We start from the raw sequence: 16353 nt of genomic DNA on the forward strand, positions 1-16353 counted from the left end.
CCAAGTTCACTGGTTGCAGGCAATTCTTATAATGTGCACAGAATTTAACTACTATGAATTTCACCAGGCTTTGGTACTTGAAAGGTAAATGGTTACTGCTCAGAAAGGTTCTTGTTGATTTTCAGAGAGATTTGTTGTTCGCTGGACACCCACAAAACTGATTCCTTTTAATCAGCCATGTCATTGCCTCTTTCCCCATCAGCGTTTTCCAGATGATAACCTCTTTCAGGTCACCACAGAATTCCTTTTAGTTTCTCTTATTTCAAGTTAAACATTAGTCAGCCAATCCTCTCCTCTTGTATGGATCACAAGGGCTTTGACCAGGCTGAACTAAGCACTCACAACATTTTGAAGCACTCTTCAAAATGGGGTTTTTCCACAAGCTTGCCAGCTTGTCAGGTTCCAGTCTCAGCTGCTGAACTCTAGCAGTCCAGAACTGAATTCTCTCTCTCAGAGAAAAGCCTGTTTTACTCTCTCTGATAGCAAAACCACATGAACCTCTTAGAACAGCAACCTCCACTTAGATAGACTGCAGCTCCGAACCTAATCCTCCAAGTTCTTTCATCTGTTGTTTTTCAAAACAACAATACATTAGTGTAGCCCTTTGGGCACTCCCCAAAGCTTTTGCAAAGGCCTTTGGAGCCGGCGTGTCTAGCTTGAGAAGAGTTCCAGTATTTTAAATGAGAACTGTTTTAAAGTGTTTGTATGTGACCTATACTGAAAAAAAAACCGCCACACTTTATCTCCCAAAATCAAATCTATATACAATATCCAAGAAATCTCTTGGTGCCTGCCACATTGACCACCGCCAGTGGGCTGATATCGCCTCAAACCGTGCATCTTGGCGCCTCACAGTTCGGCGGGCAGCAACCTCCTTTGAAGAAGACCGCAGAGCCCACTTCACTGACAAAAGACAAAGGAGGAAAAACCCAACACCCAACTCCAACCAACCAATTTTCCCTTGCAACCGCTGCAACTGTGTCTGCCTGTCCCGCATCGGACTTGTCAGCCACAAACGAGCCTGCAGCTGATGTGGACTTTACCTCTCCATAAATCTTCATCCGCGAAGCCAAGCCAAAGAAGAAGACATACAATATAAAACACAACATAGTCATAACTGATAGGATCAAGCAGTCTCCTTTTTCTCACTTAATTTTGCATATCACATCAAATTGAGCAGGGCTTCTGGTAAGTTTTCAGAAATAGAGTGTGAAACAGGTATGTTTAACAACTCCACGTGAATAGGATTTGCATTGAAAGTAATATTTCTATTCTCTTAAAACTTTCACAAATCAACCTTCTGATTTCTTGTGCTTACCCAGGATGGTTGTAACCTCAAGTACTAAATGAAAATTTTGTTAACAACCAGTTAGAGATACCTACCAATAGTTGCTTCAACTTTTCTAACACCTTGAACATATTTATGATGCCTTCAAGATTTGACTCTTTACTTCTAATACTTTAGTAGTGGAAAATAGAACTTGTTAATAATAATTTGCTTCCTTTCTGATAGTCTGCCTTTCTGATCATGCAATCTGTAACTACTGGCTCCTAACCTATCTAATTACTTTCTACGCTGCACCTGAAATGAGTTCATTCCCTCTTCATCTAATTCAAATGACTGCTGATGTTATCAGACACACTTCCCTTTATTCCCACTTAATTTAGGCATTAATTTTCAGTGGCAATTCTTTTTGCTTTAACATTGTGATGCCAATTATTAATTTATGCCCTCAGTTGTTGACGAATTCTGCTTAATTTCCAAAGATTAAAAATGTGCATAGCCTACATCGTTGAAAGCCCTCATAACAATGGCCTGAGGTAACTTTTCAATATTCCATCTAACATTTCTCTATTATGTTTGCTCATGGTTCAGGTAGACAACTCACCATGATTTTAGTAATCCAAACAGAAAATGTTAGAAACACTTCACAGATGTTGCTTGGACTATTGAAAGAAAATCAGTTGCCATTTCAGATCAAAGTCCCTTAATCAGAATTTGAAAAATGAGAAAACTAGTTTATGTTACAGAAAGGATGAGGGAGGAATGACAAGGACCAAAGGAATACTTGTCCTTAACCATTAATCCCGCTCAGAAACCTAAAATTCACTTATTTTATTGTTTTACCAGTTCTGATGAAGAGTTTTCAATTGAACACCCAGACTCAGTCTACAGATAGCCATACTCAAACAATCATATGCAGTGGTGAACTCTCAGTCCTCCAGTTTATTTTTCCCCATGGAAGATCAGCCCACTTCAAAAAGGACCAATACAGGTGGGAACGGCAGAGCATTCATTTTGGGAAATATTCCCTGATAATCCCCCTACAACGACTCAGGTCTTGCAGGGTGATATAATTTCAGACCAATCAAAAACAAGGAAACCTTCAAATTATTACCATTTCCCCCCCCCCCCCCGGCAAAGGTAGAAATTCACTATAAATTATTTACAAAAATGAAAAACTATTCAAAATTTCTTCTCCACACCCTTAGTGTCAACTCCACACATTCCTATCATTGTATATTATTACATACTCTCTCTATTTACACCATTGCCATCACTGTAACCCCTTATTACCCTCTCTCCATCCTCAAACCATCCATTGTTTGAGGAGCTTTTCCTTGGTCTCAACCCTACAATGCCCACTTACAGAACAACTCCAGCCTGTGGTCATTCCCCATAATGCCCTTGTGTTGGCTATGCAAAGCCTCAAACTCCTGAAGCCTGTGGCAGTCGGCAGCATTTCCCCACCAACAATTGTGTGTGCTGAAAGACAAACAAGTTTCGAGCAGACTAAAGGGCATTTTTCACTGAGTTGATGGTCTTCCAGGAGTTCTGGATGTGTTTTGCGAGTATCCCCAGGAATAGCACACAAATCAGAATAAATAAGTTCTCTGTCACGTGGACACTGGGGATGAACCATGACAAGGATCCTTGCATCCTTCTGCACACAGTCTTCGCAAATGCAATCTGCAAAAGGTTTGCTGACTCTCTCCACTCCATCTCAGGAACAACATGTGGTGTGGGTGATATTCCAATTGTACAGGAAGAATCTGAGCAGGAGGGCTCCTCTCACTCCAAGCCAGGCCAAGTCCTGGTACTTGCTTGTTCATGAGCATTGGCAGTAAGGCATTCTGCCAGATGACCTGAACAGTCTACTCAGGGAACCATCCCACAATATCCATCAATTCCTCCTCTCTCAGTGTCTGCAAGATGCCCATGCTGATCACTCTGTGATCAGAGGTTTGTTCAGAAAAACCTTTCCACAAAGGATAAGTAGTGTAGCAAAGTCCAGCTGACTGGGACATTGCACAGCAAGAGGTCCAGGCCCATCCTTTGCAATATATGGAACAGGTGGAACCTTAGAGGAACTTAGTGTCCTCGTACTTTGGTTTCACGTACAATCTGATGCAACCACGCAACAAAAGTGGTCATTAGAATGAAGGCCTATTATCCAGAAGATTATCAAACAGGTAGCACAGGAAATTGCTCTAAACAAAGGAATTTCTGTGTGCTTGCTCCTGAAGGGTCATCTGACTAGGCAGATCATGTCATTTCCCCATGTCAAACAAAGCTAATCCACCTACAGGTGAGGGCACACATTAAAATTGGATCCCTTGAACACCTTGCCTCATTTGGGCATACCAGAACCAGTCCCTCCAACCCGCTACAGTATAAAGCCTACCACAAGAAACAGCACTTTCTCTTTTTGTTCCCCCATGTACAAATCCTAGTATCAGTCCAGGTTACAAGACGTGGGTGACACTGGAGAGTTAATTGTAAGGTGTGTACAAGTATAGGATTGGGGGGGGGGGGAGGGTATGAGGGGTGGTTGTGTGTGTGTGTGTGTGTGTGTGTGTGTGTGTGTGTGTGTGTGTGTGTGTGTGTGTGTGTGTGTGTGTGTGTGTGTGTGTGTGTGTGTGTGTGTGTGTGTGTGTGTGCATGTGGCTTCTGGGGCCACCAGGGCAAAGGTGTGAGGGATGGGCCACACCTGTGCAAAGTATAGCAGTACTGAGAGCACCTTTCAGGTGATAACCAGATTCTTCACTGTTATTGAGAGGGAGTGCTACACCCACAGACCCAACTTCTGGTGGATCTTTGCAACCAATTTTTGTTGCATGCCTCAGCCCCTCTATTCCAGATCCACAACACCCTCAGGCAGTTCGATCTGACTGTGAAGGTGAACTGGTCAGACTGCTCTGAATATCTATAAAGATAAAGAATCTTTTGATACTCTCCATGATTGCTTCCCACTAGTTAACTGAGGAAATCAAAGAAGGGTTTCTCAGTTTTCTGATCAGAACACACCTTCTTTAGTTCCTCAATATTCTTATTCTCTGAAGTCAGCAGCTTCACGTTCAGCTTCCACGTTCCCCTGCCCGCCTTCTGGTCCTCCTATTGGTGACAGGTGTGAAGGAGGCAGTGGTCAGAGAGGAACACTGGTTTGTCATGTGGTTCTGACTGTGACAGCCTTCAACATGAAGAGGAAGTCTAACTGAGGCCGAGCTGAGCCATGTGATCTTGACCAGGTTTTTATTAATGGGGGGGTGGGGGCTATGCTCCACCCATAGGGTTGCTGAAGGTTCTCAGAGCTGTGCGTCCTTAATCATCTCCATCAGGAATCTGGAGGAGCTGTCTCATTGATAATGCTGTTGAAGTCACCAGCCAGAACGACTGGTCGGGACTTTGCCTGCAACAGTCGGAGCTGCTGCAAGATATCCAACTTCCTGCTTCGCATGTTCGAGGCATACACATTGATCAGCTGCAGCAGGGTGTTGTGGTACATTAGATCCATCATGAGGAGATGCCCCCAAACCACCTCAACCTCTGTGATTACAGAGTTCCTTCCCCACAGCGAGATGTCCAGATCAGATGCACAACAATCATTCCGCTCCCCCCCCCCCCCACCCAACCATAAGATGTTCTTCAGGCCACCATAGCAATCACCTCCAATAGTTCCCAAAAGTAGCAGCCCCCACTTTTATATGAACATCACTTCTGCCTTGACTTTGGCAAGGAATTTACACAATGCAAAGTGTATTTGACACTACGCATGTTGAGGGTTGCTATCTTAATCTCTATTGTGGTTTATTGGAGTCTATAGTTCACAATCCATACAGTCACATGTCAATGAGCCTGAGCTCTCATGGCCACTCCTTTGGTGAACTACTACACTGATATTGGGCTCAGGAACAGGAGCTGATCTTCCTTTGGATTGGGGTTCTTCTAAAGCAAACTTGTTAATGCTGGGGGAAGATCCATCTGTGTTTCTGCTTATCCATCTGCTGACTGATCTCTAGAGCTGATAGGTGATAGCATCTGCATTGCTCCAAGTTTCCCAGAGCTTTCATGGGGAATGTTGCTGGGTGCTGTACATCACATGGTCAGGCTGATTCACAATCTGTCGATGCTTCCTCTGCTTTCACCATACACTCATGCTGGCTTCATCCTAGATCAACGAGAAGTTACTGCCTTCGGGGGAGGGGCGTGGCAAGATGGCGTAGAGGGCAGACGTGCAATCCTACTCCTCCTCAGCCAGTTTTTTAAGCACCCATCTTTAAACTTTATCTAAGTGCATAAAAGTTGTGTTTTTATTTTTGGGAACATTACTGGCTCACAATGGCGACTAATGTTAAAAAAACAAAAGCTCAATTATAGAAGAAACTACCTTTTAAAAGTGCTGAAGAATTGAGGCCTACCTGTCCAGTTGAAGCCACAGAATTGTCGATTGGAACCTCCAAGGCATAGAGAACTCCTGTCAGGCTGAGTATTACAACGGCACCAACCTTGTCTCCACAAGATGGCGCCGGCATGTTGACGAGCTCGGCCTGTGTTGATTCGCGCGTTCGCGATGTTGAGGGAAGGGCCCTTGAGCCTGGGCTGCTGTCGGGTGAACCGGGGACATTGGAAACTGCCTCTGCACAGTCCCTGGCCTTGCCGGGCATGCACGGTGCCTCCATGGTCCCTGAACTATTGGATCGTGTGTGGGCTGTCGGGTGTACAAACCTGCAGCCACACCAGGAAGGGCTCGACAACGTTGGAAGAAGAAGAGGACTTACCTTTAACAAGCAGTTTACAGGAACAATTAGAGGTGGAGTCCAGAGAAGGAAGGGCTCAAGATGTGGAACTGGAATCTAGAATGAAGTCTGTTTGCACAGTCTTGGAAGGGATTGCTTATCATATGGACAATATATCTAAACAAATGACTCAAGGGTTTTTGGAAGTGACAACTGAAATATCTAATATGTCTGAAGATATATCTACACTTAAGAGGGATGTCAATAAATGTATTAAATCGGTAGATACAGTACAAGAATTTTTTTTTAAAGTGAAACAGCTTTTTCTGAAAGTAGTTCAAGTTGTACGTAATAAGGAAAACATAGAGAAAGTGAAAGATTCATTTGTGGATTGGGGAATCCAGAAGAAAGACTTATTGAAAAAAATTGACTCATTGGAAAATTAAAGTGAGAGAAATAATGTGAAAATTGTGGGTCTTCCAGAAGACATTGAAGGGTCTGATCCAATAAAAATTTTTTTAAGAGTTGGATTCCCAAGGTGTTGGGTAAACAGTTTTTCTCAGGAGTTCTAGTATTGGAGAGGGCACATAGAGCATTACGAAAGACACCGCCACGAGCGATCTTAGTTCGGTGCCTGAACTATCAAGACAGAGAAATGATACTACGGTGGGCGGGACAGAAGGGACAACAAAGTCAATCTCCAATGATGACTCAAAATAACAGAGTATTTTTTTTTTCTTTTTTTTTTCTTTTTTTTTTTTACACAGATTTGAGTCAAGAAATTATTAGGCAATGACAGGAATTTAATTCGGCTAAAGATGTACTGTGGTGGGTTATAAATTTGCTTTTCGATATCCTGCTGTGATAAAGGTCTTTTATGGTCACTTTCAATCTCAATTATTTGAGAATGATCATGATACATTAGTTTTTGCTAATTCATTACTTGATTTACGAGGACATGGATGTGTTTCGCCATCGTCGCCCAAAAAGAGGGCAAATGGAAATGGAATTGGGCAGAATGGGAAAAATGGAAAGAAAGAGGTTTTAACACAAAGTCTTATTGACATTGAAGACCTGGAACAATCATTGGGAATGGAGTCATTCGGTTGAATATATTTACAATACTGAATTGTATTAATATGAATGATGTATTTCTGGCTGGGGGGTGGATGGCACTGAAATCTTTGATAGTCATCTGCCACTAGTGGGGTTTACCACACCCAATTTTTAGGGTATTACTACCTTTGGGTAGTGTTTAGTTTTTGAGGGGGAATAATTAAAAATTTTTCTATATATATTTTCTTTTTAAAAAAATATTTAGGGGAGGGAGAGTGGTTTTCATTTATTAGAAGGGGAGTGATATTTTGTAGTAAATGACTATATTGTTAGTTTGTAAAGATGTCTAGTTTGAAATTTGCAACTTTTAATGTTCAGGGGTTGAATAATCCGATTTAGCGAAAGTGAATTTTGGCTTATGTCAAGAAAATGAAAATTGATATTGCATTTTTACAAGAAACACATTTGACTGAAAAAGAACATTTGAAATTGAAGAGAGATTAGGTTGGGCATGTGTTTTTTTTCATTTAATTCTAAGGCAAAGGGTCTAGCAATTCTAATTCATAAGAATTTTCCTTTTGAGTTGCATATTATGGAAGGGAATGCTGGAAGGGTTTTAAAGGTGAATTGTAAAATTTTTACTGAATTTTGGACTTTGCTTAATATTCATGCACCTAATATGGATAATGAGTGTTTTATTTTGGATGCTTTTTTGTTATTAAATCAAGCAAATGAAAATATTTTAGTTGGGGGAGATTTTAAATGTGTTTTGGATCCTTTGTTGGTCAGATCCCCAAAAAGTATAAAGAAATCAAAGATGGCGATACAAATTGGGGCCTTGATGAAGGATTTAAATTTGGTGGATATTTGGCAAAGGGTTAATCCCACAGAGAAGGATTTTTCTTTTTACCGTCTCGACATTATTCATTTTCTAGAATAGATTTTTTTTTAAGATATCGGCACATTTACAAGGAAGGGTATCACAGGCAGAATATAAAAGCAGGGTTACATCAGATCATTCTTTATTATTTTTTCTTATACAAGTTCAGAAGTGATACGTTCATCTTATAGATGGAGATTTAATACAATGTTGTTAAAAAAAAAACCAGTGTTTGTTATTTTTGTTAAACAACAGATTACTTTTTTCTTGTCTGAAAATGCTAATTCAGTAAGAAGTCATTTTGTGTTATGGGACACATTTAAGAGAACAGCTTATTAGTTATACCACTAAAGTTAAACAGTATATGGTCGAAAGCTTTGAATTAGAAAAACAAATTGATGAATTGGAGAAGGAATTTCAGAAGTGACAGAAGATTAAAAAAAAAGTGGCTTTGACTAAATTGAAATTGCATTATAATATATTGCAGACTTATCAATTTGAATGTTTAATTAATCGATCTAAGCAGCGTTATTATGATTTGGGTGAGAGAGGACATAAAGTACTTGCATGGCAGTTAAAGAAGGAACAGGTTTCACAGTATTAATGCTGTAAAAAAAAGAATTCAACAGTCATCTATAAACCTCAGGAAATTAATGACCAGTTTGATGCATTTTATTAAAAATTATATACTTCTGAGGGGAAACAGTATAATGGTTCTATTGATTCTTTTTTATCTAAGTTAACGTTATCAGCATTAGAAGAGGAGGATGTTATGAATTTGGAAGCTCAGTTTACAGAATTAGAGATTAAGGCGGCTATGTTGGAAATGCCCAATGGAAAATCACCAGGTGATGATGGGTTTTCAGTGGAATTTTATAAAACTTTTTATGAAGATTTATCTTCGGTGTTCGGGGAGATATTACAACAAGTGACTGAACACTGAGTTACCAGTATCTTGCTCTAGTGCTTTAATTACTGTAATCCCGAAAAAAGATAGAGCCCCATTGAAAGTGTCTTCATATAGACCCATTTCTTTATTGAATGTTGATTATAGCAAAAGTGTTAGCAAATCGACTTGCTAAGTATTTACCTAAATTGATACATGTTGATCAAACAGGTTTTATTAAAAATAGAAATGCTTCAGATAATATTCAATTGATTAGTTTGGTCAATGCATATGGACAGCAGCCCAACCACCCAAGTGGTTGCGCTTGATATGGAAAAAGCCTTTGATAGGGTCGAGTGGGATTTTTTTTTAATTTAAAGTACTGGAGACGTTTAAATTTGGCCCTTTTTTTTATTGGTTGGGTTAAAGCTTTATATACGAACCTGACTGCTAGGGTGGTGACAAATGGTCAAGTTTCATCATCATTTAAATTGACACGTTCAACTCGACAAGGTTGTCCATTGTCACTAGCCCTGTTTGCATTGGCTATTGAACCGTTAGCTCGAACAATAAGGCAGAATGAACAGATAAGAGGGATGAGAGTTAAGGATGAAGAGTATAAGATTAATTTGTTTGCAGATGTAGTTTTGATATATTTAACAAACCCAGAACAATCATTGCCACATTTACGGGAATGATAATTACATTATGGAACATTATCTGGATAAAAAGTTTATTGGGATAAAAGTTAAATTTTACCAGTTGGAGAAGGAGATTATTTAGAGTATAAAAATATTATAAAATTGAAATGGTCTGATAAAATTAAATATTTAGGAATAAATGTAAATACTGAGTATCAATCTTGAAACAAGTTAAATTATGTTCAATTATGAAAAACGATTAAAGCAGATCTAATTAAGTAGAAAGATCTTCCGTATTTAGGAATAATTGTAAATGTTGATTATCAATCATTATACAAGTTAAATTATGTTTCTTTATTAAAAAAAGATTAAAGCAGATTTAATTAAATGAAAAGACCTTCTGTTACCTTTAATTGGTCAAGTAAATTGTATTAAGATGAATATTTTTCCTCAATTCCAATATTTATTTCAATCAATACCATGTTCTCTTACAAAGAGTTTTTTCAGGATTTAAATAAAGTTACGAGAGAATTTTTATGGAAAGGTAAAATATCACAGTAGCATTAAATAAACTTACTTGGAAGTATGTGTTAGGTGAGCTTCAATTACCACACTTTCAAAATTATTATGAAGCAGCCCAGTTGAAATTTATTAGTAGATTGATGGATTTGGACCAGCCTCCAAGTTGGGCTAAAGTTGAGGTGGTATAGATTGAAATAAATATGGATTGAAATAAATATTACTCAATACAATTAAAATGAACAATTAAAGGTAACGGAAAATCTTTCCACTTAATTAGATCTGCTTTAATCTTTTTTAATAATGGAACATAATTTAACTTATATAAAGATTGATACTCAGTATTTACAATTATTCCTAAATATTTAATTTTATTAGACCATTTCAATTTTATATTTTTATACTCTAAATAATCTACTTCTCCAACTAGTAAAATTTTACTTTTATCCCAATTAACTTCATATCCTGAAGTTGAGGTGTATCAATTTATATTTCGACGGAATGTAAATTTGGTGAGGGAATATAATATGCTGATATTAAAACATTTATTAAAATTATGGATTAAAAATATAAGATTTTAGGATCAAAAGGTAAATTGTCAATTTTAACTCCATTACATAATAATCAGCTTATTTCATTTTCAATGTTTAATAGTCATTTAAAGAGTTGAGATTTTAAGGGTACAAAAACATTACAGGATTGTTTTGTAGAAGGTCAGTTTATTTCTTTTAATCAATTGAAAGAGCGTTTTGATATTGCTAAAAATTCTTTGTTTGCTTATATTCAACTTCGATCTTTGGTGAAAAATATGTATGATAGAGAGATGATGGAATTCAAGTCTTTGATTTATTTTATACCAAAAAGGGGTTATATTTCTGTTATGTATCAAGTATTACAAGATAATATGGATAAGTCAGAATGGGAGAAATCTAAGCTTAAATGGGAAAATGATTTAGCTTTTGTTTTTCCTGAAGATTGCTGGGCAGATACGTGTCATGATAGTGTTACTAAATTGACGAATGTACGGTATGGAATGGTTAATTAGAATTTTTTTTTTACATCAATTGTATTTAACACCAGAGAAATTGAAAAAAATATGGTTTTAGTAATTCGGATTCTTGTTTTAGATGTGGTGTATGTACTGGGACATTTTTACATGCTGTTTGGTCTTTTATGTATGTACAACCATTCTGGGATGAGATTAAGTTAATTTTGGAAAAATTATATAATTTTAAGTTACCATTAGATCCATCAATTTTTTTTAATGGGTTATATGATTCCTTTAAGGGGATTAGGGTTGGATAAATTTCAAATTGTATTTATATATTTAGCATTGTCTGTAGCTCGAAAATGTGTAGCAAGTACATGGAAAGATAATATAGTGATTAATATAATGCAATGGCATAATGAATTGAAAGCTTGTATTGTTATGGAAAAAATTATGTATAATTTACATGACAATTATTCTTTTTTTGTTAAGAAGTGGTTACCATATTTGGAATATATGCATTTAGATATATTTTGATTTATTATATACTTTTAGTTTCTGTTTATATATTTTTAGCTCTCCTTAAGAGAGTTGGCTGATGGGGTGGGAAGGTGAGTGGGGATTTATTTTTTTTATCTAGTTGAATTGTTTCTTTTTATTTTATTAATATATACTCAAAATTTTATTTATGGAATGTACTTTGTATTACTATTAATGACTCTTCAAATAAATAGTTAAAAAAAAAAGGTTACTGCCTTCCACTTGTGCCTTGATCCTCTCCCCCCCCCCCCCCCCCCAATAGTTTGTGGTTTCAACGGTCAGCTTCTTTTTCGTGGGGAATTTTGAATTTTCTTTCTTCACCATCTGCCACTTTTCCTCTGCCTTCCCCTCCTCCATTGAATCTACCTCCTCATTAGGGGCTTCAGGCCTCATGACTGGGGTTTGTGGGTGGAGGTGCTCCCTCTGGTCTTGGTTTCTACCGGGGTCTCTATCACAGGAGGTCAAACAGGTGTGGACCTCACTGGGAGAGGTGATGTGGCCGCTTTCCCTCTTATTGCCTTTGTGTAGGCATTGACTCATTTTGGGCATACCTAATAGATATGGCCTGCTTCTCCACACAAGTTCTTAGCCCCCTGCTATTCTAGTTTTACACCCATAACTGTGGCTAGGTACAACAATAAGATCATCTACATATTTGCTGATGATACCATGGTAGTTGATTCTATAAAGAAAGGCGATGAGTCTGCATAAAGGAGGGAGATTGAAAACTTGACTGAAAGGTGCACCAACAACAACAATGCTCTCAATGTAGTTACCAAAACGAAAGACCTGATTGTTGACTTCAGGAAGGGAAAACTTGAAGTACACTGCGGGTTCAGAGGCAGAGAGGGTGAGCAAATTTAAGTTCGAGTGAGTCACCATTTCAGAGGATCTTTCCTGGACCTAACACACCAATGGCATCGTGAAAAAAAACACGTCAGCGCCTATACTTCCTCAGGAATTTGCAGACGTTTGTATGATACCAAAAGCCAGGGCAATGTCTACAGATGTGTGGAAGAAAGTGTGCTGACTGGCTGCATCACAGTCTGGTATGGGGACACCAATACCCCCAAGCTTGAAGACCTTCAAAAGATAATGGACACATCCCAGGACATCACAGAAAAATGAGAACATCTACAGCACACATGTCAAATTCTGGCCCGCGGGCCAAATTTGGCCCACGATATAATTATATTTGGCCCGTAAGATCATTTCAAAAATGTATTAGAGGTGGCCCGCCCTGCAGCGAGAGCCGATGCTGTTTTTTGGTAATGTCACCCCCACCATCCTCCCCCTTCATTGCACATCCTTCCCCACCCCCTAACTATCCCCTCCCCCCTAAAACCACCCCCCTTAAAAGATGGCCAGAATATTCTCAAAAAGGAATCCAGAATGGTAAAGTTCCACAAACCTTCTACTGGGAATCCTAACAACACCCGGGCATCAGATCCATGGGACGCGGAGGGAGCAAGAGTGTTGCAGGTTGACCGTGCAAACTTTGAGAACGGGGAAAACTAAATTGTAACACGAGAAGTCTGTCGATGTCATCAGCCGGCAAGCCAGTTGGAAGGCTCCCCGCACAACCAGTCACTTCTCCCACCTGTCGAGCGGTGCAGCGGATTGGCGAGCGCCTGTGATTTCCTGTTGGCGCGATGGACATGGCAGGCTGCGCACGGCCCCCGCTGTTCCGCAAAGGCTGATCGGCAGCGCGCTGGGCCTGAGTGGGTGGGTAAGCAGGGGTGGGCAAGCAGGGGTGGGCAGAGGGTGTAGGTGAGGAGTAATGGGCAGGGGAAGTTATGGTGGTGTGAGGGGCAGTTAGAGGGAGGGATGAGTAGAAGGAGGGGTGGATAGGGAAGAGGTAAAAGGGGAGGGGCAGGGCGAGTAGGGGAGGGGTGATTAGAGGGTGAGAGACGGGTAGAGGGAGGAACAGGTTGAGGGGAGAGGCAGTAGAGGGACGTGTATAGGATGGGGTGGTAGAGGCAGAGAGAGTGGAGTGAGGGGTGAGTAGAGGTTGGGTAAAGGACTGGTCAGGTAGAGGGATGGTGGGTTGAGGGTGAATAGAGGCCTAGAGCCTGAGGAGTGAGCAGGAAATGCTGAGTCCTGATGCAGGCCAAAATGGACACAGCCTGTGAATACTGACTACATCTCCACAGGGACCAAATATGTTTCCCTCAGGTCAAGCAAAGGGTGAACTTGAGCTACCTACTCCTGACCTGTAACATTATCCTCCTAAAGTTATATCCTAAAGTTTAACATTAAATATGTTGAAAGAAGAGAAAACATGCAGATGTCGTTGAAAATTTTCAATAAATATTTAGTTCAGCCCTCGACTTAGTCCAAGTTTTTAATTTTGGCGCTCCGTGAATTTGAGTTTGACTCCCCTGATCTACAGGGAACTTTGCCATCAGAGGGCAGCAGCAATCATCAGGATCCACAACACCCAGCACATGCTCTGTTCTCGCTGCTATCTTCGGTATGGATGCCACAAGACTCTCACCACCAGATTCAGGAACAGCTGCTACCCCTCCACCATCAGATTCCTCAACAACAAAATCAATCTCATTTAATTGATTTTTAAAAAATTTCTCTGTATTGCAGTTATTTTAAATATTCATTACCTGTTTACAGTTCTTTATTTGTTTACATATGTACCTTGTATACATTTTTTTTGCACTACCAACAAGTGGTATTTTTGCCATGTCTGCAGGAAAAAGAATCTCAGGGTTGTATGTGATGTCATTTTTAAATCTGAAGTGGCGGCACTTGCTCTTGGCCTTCTGCTTGCATTCTTCCAAATGATGATGCTGCATCAGGCTATCACATGGCCAGGTTTGTTGTAGTTCCAGCACACCCTGGGCTGCCAGCTTAGATCAACTACTCACAGTTCCCTTCAATGGCCAACACCAACACCAAAAGGGGGGTGGGGGAAACATGATGATGTGGATGAAGGCCCTTTACTGTCCTATCTCAGCTTCAACTTCACGGGGGCTTGCTAGCCCAGATTCCAAATCGGTCTTTGACGTCCAGGCAGGTCTCTATCCCCTCAACTATAATGGCCCAGGAAGGTGACATGTGAGGAACAGTTGCACTGCTATCATTCATTCCCTCCATGTTGGAAGTGTCAAGAGTGACTGTACCTTTAATAGTGAGAGTAGAGCCACGTTCGCATTTTCCTGGAAGTCCCAGAGCATCCTCTGCCATCACACCGGGGTCTTGAACGTTATATCAAGGTGACTGTTATCTGCCACAACCCGAAGGCAGTAAATATCCTTTGCCTGAAATTTGTAGCAGTCTATTAAGACCTTCCTGATAGAGGTCCCCTGAAAACAGGGTCCCTTCACATATTCTTCACTGCCACCCTGACAGCGTTTTGTCCACCACCCACTTCGGCACGTTGCTACAGTGGCACGATGCAGGATGAATGGCGGATTTAGTTTCCCATAATCCCTCGCGCAGCTGGAAACCCTGGGAAGTACAGCTGCGCGAGGGATTATGGTTAACGAGGACAGCCATTCATTCCGCATTGTGCTGCCGTCGCGATGGGTCGAAATGGCTTTCTTTTGTCAGGCGCTAAGTATGTTTTAATTTTAAACGGCTACATGACACAGTATGTAAGCTTCCCTTGGGCATTTGGCTCTTCACATCGCAGGGGCTGGGGAAATTTCCCGGGGCCACGGACGCATTTAAAATTCCTGGGCCAACCTTTTCACACTGCAGGTTCACAGGAGGGTTCCTGGGAATCTCCATTTTACAATATGATGTGAAAAGGCCCTATGATGCATAATAGTCAAGGGCTGTCGTTCTTAGAAGATCACGGCACTGGAGATAGATATAAAAAATTAAAGGCTAAACAAAGGTGGATGCCAATTAAACTTCGTTTCAAGAAAGAACAGCAAGACTCAAATATTGTGCCACACTCGCGACACAATATTAGCCCAACATATCTTGATATGTTCACGGATAATAAATTTTGCTTTTCTTTAATATACTGAGACTCTATATTCCCAAGACGGAAGGGCAAATCCCTATCATTGGGTATTGTCACAGCAGTCAGCAAACTATACAAAATTCTTTTTTAAACTTGAAAATTAACCATTATCGATGATGATTAAAGAGCCTAAACAATCAGTTTTTAAAAAAAAGTCAATCAGAACTTTAACTCACTGGACAAAGTGCCACACAATCTGGGCAGATTGACCGAGGATCAACAAAGTGTGATCAATATCACTGTAAAAACAAACTCGAACCAATAGGCGCAATCCTGTATTTTAAAACTCAGTTTAAAGTCATCTAAGTTTAGTAATTTTTCTGACCAACTTAAAAAGCCAACAGCAATTTAATCCATGGCATATGATGTAGAAATAGATACTATCAGACAGGCTACATCAAGAATAGAATCAACTCAATAAAATAAGCAACTTAGTCTACAATTTTTCATTAAACGATTTCCAGTTCAAGTCTGAGAACGCTAGTTGGAGTCCACCCAATACAGGACAAGCACAACTTGTACCTCGGTGCACTTTACACAACGCATTGAATTACTTTGGGAACGAAAATCTGTCGACACCGTGGTTGAAATAAAAACATAAAATGCTGGAGAAGCTCAGCTGGTCCAACAGTGTCCTTTGTGTAGCATAACCGAGGTTTCGGGTTTGAGCTCTTCAACAAGGTATTGAGGGAGACCTGCTAACATTTTTTTCCCCCACGCCTTGATGATGGGCTCAAGTGCGAAATGTCGGTTGTGTATTTTTTTTTGCTCCTTAGACCTGCTGAGCTTCTCCAGCTTTTTGTGTTTTTAAAAAAAGTCAAACGTTAACAAAGCGCC

At 39.9% G+C, this 16353-nt stretch overlaps 1 protein-coding gene across 5 annotated transcripts in view; it reads right to left on the reverse strand.

Moving 5' to 3' along the window:
* tbc1d32 (TBC1 domain family, member 32) overlaps positions 1-16353 on the reverse strand; it is a 235636-nt gene that overhangs the window by 218565 nt on the left and 718 nt on the right. The window contains exon 1 of one of the 5 annotated variants that reach the window (XM_069886879.1): positions 14666-14897. The exons of the other annotated variants lie outside the window; for them this stretch is intronic. The gene's annotated coding sequence lies outside the window, so the exon portion shown is untranslated. Of the gene's footprint in view, positions 1-14665; positions 14898-16353 lie in introns of those variants that run through there. 5 annotated transcript variants of the gene reach the window in all.

Source organism: Narcine bancroftii, chromosome 6 (genome assembly GCF_036971445.1).
Source record: "Narcine bancroftii isolate sNarBan1 chromosome 6, sNarBan1.hap1, whole genome shotgun sequence".
Classification (NCBI taxonomy): domain Eukaryota; kingdom Metazoa; phylum Chordata; class Chondrichthyes; order Torpediniformes; family Narcinidae; genus Narcine; species Narcine bancroftii.